Source organism: Heptranchias perlo, chromosome 35, assembly GCF_035084215.1.
Source record: "Heptranchias perlo isolate sHepPer1 chromosome 35, sHepPer1.hap1, whole genome shotgun sequence".
NCBI classification, from domain to species: Eukaryota; Metazoa; Chordata; class Chondrichthyes; order Hexanchiformes; family Hexanchidae; genus Heptranchias; species Heptranchias perlo.
Window position 1 is genome coordinate 6,882,522 of NC_090359.1, and position 6,803 is coordinate 6,889,324.

General features: G+C 44.2%; 3 non-coding genes across 3 annotated transcripts; all 3 read right to left on the bottom strand.

The window, feature by feature from the left end:
- Window positions 1-672: 672 nt before the first annotated feature.
- trnaq-cug (transfer RNA glutamine (anticodon CUG)) lies at window positions 673-744 on the bottom strand. The gene has a single exon. It is a non-coding gene; the product is annotated as a tRNA-Gln (tRNA).
- Window positions 745-3,784: 3,040 nt separating this feature from the next.
- On the bottom strand, window positions 3,785-3,856 carry trnaq-cug (transfer RNA glutamine (anticodon CUG)). The gene has a single exon. It is a non-coding gene; the product is annotated as a tRNA-Gln (tRNA).
- A 1,944-nt stretch (window positions 3,857-5,800) lies between these two features.
- trnaq-uug (transfer RNA glutamine (anticodon UUG)) lies at window positions 5,801-5,872 on the bottom strand. The gene has a single exon. It is a non-coding gene; the product is annotated as a tRNA-Gln (tRNA).
- Window positions 5,873-6,803: the final 931 nt, after the last annotated feature.

Here is a 6,803-nt window from a genome sequence, read left to right on the forward strand (position 1 = left end):
GAAATGAAAAGAGCTCGATCCTCACTGATTAAAGCTGCGAACTCCCCACCAACAGGGATTAGATTCCAAGTGATTTTAACTTGTTTGCCCTCAATTTGCAAACGAAAAGGACAAAATTCGAAGGTTGATCGAAATTTGAATTTGGATCGCTGGAATCCAAGTCCAGAATGCCCTTGTTATTGCACTGTGTGAACCAACTGATTACTTCAGCTGGCACCCACCAGTCAAAAACACTTGGCTGTTTTATCAGCACTGCCTTAACCCCACATCACTGACACCTCGAGGCTACCGACAAACCTCTCCCATCATCAAAACTGCAACATCTTGATAAGAAAATGTCAACATTGCCCGAGGACATGATCCAAGCAATTCTTGCCTTTCAAGAAACAATGCTTTGAATTTCTACATGCTTGATTGCTGAATGCAGATTACAAAGAAAAGTTCTGCAAACACCATTCTCTGGTGCAGTGAAACTCAGCATTAAACAAAATATAGCGTTCTCTTCTGTTGATTTGGGAAAGCTAAAGTCCGGTTGAGCTGATGAACTGAAACCGATAGAAGCAACTGGAACCTCATTGATTGACAGTGACTTCCCACCAGCAGGGAGTGGATTCCCGCTGCATTTTGTTTTTTTTGCCCTGCAGTTGCAAACGAATGGGACAAAAACAAATCAGGTTCCACCGAGATTCGAACTCGGATCGCTAGATTCAGAGTCTAGAGTGCTCACCATTACACCATGGAACCCATTTGTTAACAAAAGACGCACCCTCCATCAAAAGACATTTGGCTCTTTTCTAAGCACGGCCACGTCGCTGCATCACTGACTTCTCGAGGCTGTTGCCATACCGCTCCCATCAGAAAAACTACAAGAACTTGACAATTCCAAACTGCCACTTTGACTTGACCCTTTCTCATCTCTTCCTTCAGCTTCCAACCTTTTCCTTCTGCTTAGTATCGATGTTCAGCCAATCACACAGCAGCGAGTCAAACCTATCGCTTCCCTCGTCACTGCTTCTCTTTCAATCTGCTCAGCGCAGCTCCGATGACAGTCGTGCCGGATAATCTGTGAATAAATATTGCAAGGCACTGATGCATGAAGATTGGCCTAAAACAAAATGTAAACTTTGTGCGAGGGCACGATCCAAGCAATGCCTGCATTTCAAGAGACAGTGCTTTGAATTTCTGCATGTTTGCCTGCTGAATGCAGATTGCAAAGAAAAATTCAGCAAACACCATTTTTGGTGCAGTGAAGCGCAGCGTTGCACATAAAGCAACTTTGTCTTCTGAAGATTTAGGAAAGCAAAAGACAGGCTGAGCTTATGGACTCATAGAAAGGTTACAGCACGGAAGTAGGCCGTTCGGCCCTTCGAGTCCTGACAGCTCTATGCAACAGCAATCCAGCCAATCCCACTCCCTCGCCCTATCCCCGTAGCCCTCGGCATGTTTTCCTTTAAAGTATTTTTCAGTTCCCTCTTGAAAGCCACGATTGAATCTGCCTCCACCACGACCCCTGGCATTGCATTGCATTTCCTAACCACTCACTGTGTAAAAAAGGTTTTTCCTCAAGTCACTTTTGATTCTTTTGTCAGTCACCTTAAATCTATGTCCTCTGGTTCTTGACCTTTCCGCCAATAGGAACAGTTTGTCTACATTTATTCTGTCAATACCCCTCATGAGCTTAAATAGCTCTATCAAATCTCCTCTCAATCTTCTCTCTTCCAAGAAGAACATGCCCAGCTTCTCCAGTCTATCCACGCCACTAAATTCCCTCATCCCTGGAATCATTCTCGTTCATCTTTTCTGCACCCTCTCTTAGACCTTCGCATTTTTCCTAAAGTGCGGTGCCCAGATCTGGACACAATACTCCAGCTGTGGTCGAACTAATGTTTTATAAAGGATCATCATGAATTCCGTGCTTTAGTGTTCTATGCCTGTATTTATAAAGCCCAGGATCCCGTATGCTTTTTGAACCGCATTCTCAACCAGCCTCGCTACATTCAACGATTTGTGCACATTTCCCCCATATCTCTCTGCTCCTGTACCCTTTTCGAATTGAGCCCTCTTATTTACATTGCTTCTCCTCGTCTTCCGACCACTGAGATGTATCACCTTGCATTTTTCTGCGTTCAATTTATATATCCTCTTGAAGTCTATCACTATCCTCCTCACTGTTCACTATAATTCCAAGGTTTGTGTCATCTTGAAATTTGGAAATTGTTCCCTGGACACCCAAGCACAAGTCATTAATAAATATCATAAAGGGCAGTGTTGCGAGCACCGACCTGTGGGGCACATTACTGGACACCTCCCTCCCATCCGAAAAACAACCGTTCATCACTCCTCTCTGGTTCCTGTTACTGAGGCAATTTTGTATCCATATTGCTACTGCTCCTTTTATTCTATGGGTATCAATCTTGATGACAAGGCTATCATAAGGCACTTTATTAATCGCCTTTTGAAAGTTTACATACACCACATCAATCGCATTGACGTCAGCATCCTTCTCCGTTACCTCATCAAAAAATCTATCAAGTTAGTTCAATACGATTTGCCTTTAACAAAAGCCCAAATTTATACAATTAGCTCGAACCTCATTGATAGAGGCTCCGAACTTCCCACGAACAGGGATGGGATTCCAGGTGACTTTTATTTGTTTCCCCAAAAGTTACAAACGAAAGGGACAAAAGTTGAGGTTCCACCGAGATTTGAACTCGGATCGCTGGATTTAAAGTCCAGAGTGCTCACCATTACACCATGAAACCCATTCATTAAAACATGCGACCCCCTTCCCTTCAAGGATACTGGGCTCCATTATCAGCATCGCCATGGCGCTGCATCATTGACTGCACGAGGCGACTGGCAAACGTCTGCCATCAGCAAAACTGCAAGCACTGGTCAATCCCAACCTGCCACTTTGGCCTTTTCTCATCCATACTTCCAGCTTCCCCACTTTTCCCTCTGATAAGTAGAGATGCTCAGCCAATCGCACAGCTGCTGTCAAATCCATCGCTTCCCTCGTTGATGCTTCTGTTTCACACTGCTCAGCGCAGCTCGTCTTGTTGGATAATCAGTGCATAAACATTGCAAGGCACTGATGCATGAAGTTCGGGGTGAAATGAAAAGAGCTCGATCCTCACTGATTAAAGCTGCGAACTCCCCACCAACAGGGATTAGATTCCAAGTGATTTTAACTTGTTTGCCCTCAATTTGCAAACGAAAAGGACAAAATTCGAAGGTTGATCGAAATTTGAATTTGGATCGCTGGAATCCAAGTCCAGAATGCCCTTGTTATTGCACTGTGTGAACCAACTGATTACTTCAGCTGGCACCCACCAGTCAAAAACACTTGGCTGTTTTATCAGCACTGCCTTAACCCCACATCACTGACACCTCGAGGCTACCGACAAACCTCTCCCATCATCAAAACTGCAACATCTTGATAAGAAAATGTCAACATTGCCCGAGGACATGATCCAAGCAATTCTTGCCTTTCAAGAAACAATGCTTTGAATTTCTACATGCTTGATTGCTGAATGCAGATTACAAAGAAAAGTTCTGCAAACACCATTCTCTGGTGCAGTGAAACTCAGCATTAAACAAAATACAGCTTTCTCTTCTGTTGATTTGGGAAAGCTAAAGTCCGGTTGAGCTGATGAACTGAAACCGAGAGAAGCAACTGGAACGTCATTGATTGACAGTGACTTCCCACCAGCAGGGAGTGGATTCCCGCTGCATTTTGTTTTTTTTGCCCTGCAGTTGCAAACGAATGGGACAAAAACAAATCAGGCTCCACCGAGATTCGAACTCGGAACGCGAGATTCAGAGTCGAGAGTGCTCACCATTACACCATGGAACCCATTTGTTAACAAAAGACGCACCCTCCATCAAAAGACATTTGGCTCTTTTCTAAGCACGGCCACGTCGCTGCATCACTGACTTCTCGAGGCTGTTGCCATACCGCTCCCATCAGAAAAACTACAAGAACTTGACAATTCCAAACTGCCACTTTGACTTGACCCTTTCTCATCTCTTCCTTCAGCTTCCAACCTTTTCCTTCTGCTTAGTATCGATGTTCAGCCAATCACACAGCAGCGAGTCAAACCTATCGCTTCCCTCGTCACTGCTTCTCTTTCAATCTGCTCAGCGCAGCTCCGATGACAGTCGTGCCGGATAATCTGTGAATAAATATTGCAAGGCACTGATGCATGAAGATTGGCCTAAAACAAAATGTAAACTTTGTGCGAGGGCACGATCCAAGCAATGCCTGCATTTCAAGAGACAATGCTTTGAATTTCTGCATGTTTGCCTGCTGAATGCAGATTGCAAAGAAAAATTCAGCAAACACCATTTTTGGTGCAGTGAAGCGCAGCGTTGCACATAAAGCAACTTTGTCTTCTGAAGATTTAGGAAAGCAAAAGACAGGCTGAGCTTATGGACTCATAGAAAGGTTACAGCACGGAAGTAGGCCGTTCGGCCCTTCGAGTCCTGACAGCTCCATGCAACAGCAATCCAGCCAATCCCACTCCCTCGCCCTATCCCCGTAGCCCTCGGCATGTTTTCCTTTAAAGTATTTTTCAGTTCCCTCTTGAAAGCCACGATTGAATCTGCCTCCACCACGACCCCTGGCATTGCATTGCATTTCCTAACCACTCACTGTGTAAAAAAGGTTTTTCCTCAAGTCACTTTTGATTATTTTGCCAGTCACCTTAAATCTATGTCCTCTGGTTCTTGACCTTTCCGCCAATAGGAACAGTTTGTCTACATTTATTCTGCCAATACCCCTCATGAGCTTAAATAGCTCTATCAAATCTCGTCTCAATCTTCTCTCTTCCAAGAAGAACATGCCCAGCTTCTCCAGTCTATCCACGCCACTAAATTCCCTCATCCCTGGAATCATTCTCGTTCATCTTTTCTGCACCCTCTCTTACACCTTCGCATTTTTCCTAAAGTGCGGTGCCCAGATCTGGACACAATACTCCAGTTGTGGTCGAACTAATGTTTTATAAAGGATCATCATGAATTCCGTGCTTTAGTGTTCTATGCCTGTGTTTATAAAGCCCAGGATCCCGTATGCTTATTCAACCGCATTCTCAACCAGCCTCGCAACATTCAACGATTTGTGCACTTTTCCCCCATATCTCTCTGCTCCTGTACCCTTTTCGAATTGAGCCTTCTTATTTATATTGCTTCTCCTCGTTCTTCCTGCAGAGATGTATCACGTTGCATTTCTCTGCGTTAAATTTCTACATCCTCATGAAGTCTATGACTATCCTGCACACTGTTCACTATACTTCCAAGGTTTGTGTAATCTGCAAATTTGGAAATTGTGCCCTGCACACCCAAGTCCAAGTCATTGATAAATATCAAAAAGGGCAGTGGTGCGAGCAACGACCTTTGGGGAACATTACTGTACACCTCCCTCCAATCCCAAAAACAACTGTTCATCACTCCTCTCTGGTTCTTGTTACTGAGGCAATTTTGTATCCATGTTGCTGCTGCTCCTTTTATTCTATGGGTATCAATCTTCATGACAAGGCTATTATAAGGCACTTTATCAAACACCTTTTGAAAGTTTGCATACACCACATTGATCGCATTGCCCTCAGCAACCCTCTCCGTTACCTCATCAAAAACACTATCAAGTTAGTTCAATTCGACTTGCCTTTTACAAAAGTCCAAATTTCGACAAGGAGCTCGAGCCTCATTGATTGAGTCTGCGAACTTCCCACGAACAGGGATGGGATTCCAGGTGCCTTCTCTTTGTTTCCCCAAAAGTTCCAAACGAAAGGGACAAAAGTTGAGGCTCCACCGAGATTTGAACACGGATCGCTGGATTCAAAGTCCAAAGTGCTCACCATTACACCATGGAACCCATTAATTAAAACAAGCGGCCCCCTCCCTTCAAAGATGCAGGGCTCCTTTATCAGCATCGCAATGGCGCTGCATCAGTGACTGCAGGAGGCGACTTGCAAACCTCTGCCATCAGCAAAACTGCAAGCACTGGTCAATCCCAAACTGCCACTTTGACCCTTTCACATCCATACTTTCAGCTTCCCCACTTTCCCCTCTGATAAGTAGAGATGCTTAGCCAATCACACAGCTACTGTCAAATGCTTTTTGAACCGCATTCTCAACCTGTCTCGCTACATTCAAAGATTTGTGCACATCTCCCCCAGATCTCTCTATTCCTTTCCCCCTTTTCGAATTGAGCCCTCTAATTTATATTGCTTCTCCTCGTTCTTCCTACCGAGATGTATGACCTTTCATTTTTCTGCGTTAAATTTCCATATCCTCTTGAAGTCTATCACGACCCTACTCACTGTTCACTATACTTCCAAGGTTTGTGTCATCTGCAAATTTGGAAATTGTATCAAAAAGGGCAGTGGTGCGAGTACCGACCTGTGGGGAACTTTACTGTGCAACTCCCTCCAATCCGAAAAACAACCGTTCATCACTCCTTTCTGGTTCCTGTTACTGAGGCAATTTTGTATCCATGTTGCGACTGCTCCTTTTATTCAATGGCTATCAACCTTGATGACAAGGCTATCATAAGGCACTTTATCAAATGACCTTTGAAAGTTTATATACACCACATCAATCGCATTGCCCTCATAAACCCTCTCCGTTACCTCATCAAAAACTCGACCAAGTTAGTTCAATACGATTTGCCTTTAACAAAAGGCCAAATTTATACCAGGAGCTCGAGCCACATTGATTGAGGCTGGGAACTGCCCAGGAACAGGGATGGGATTCGTGGTGCCTTGTATTGATATCCCAAAATGTTACAAACGAATGGGACAAAA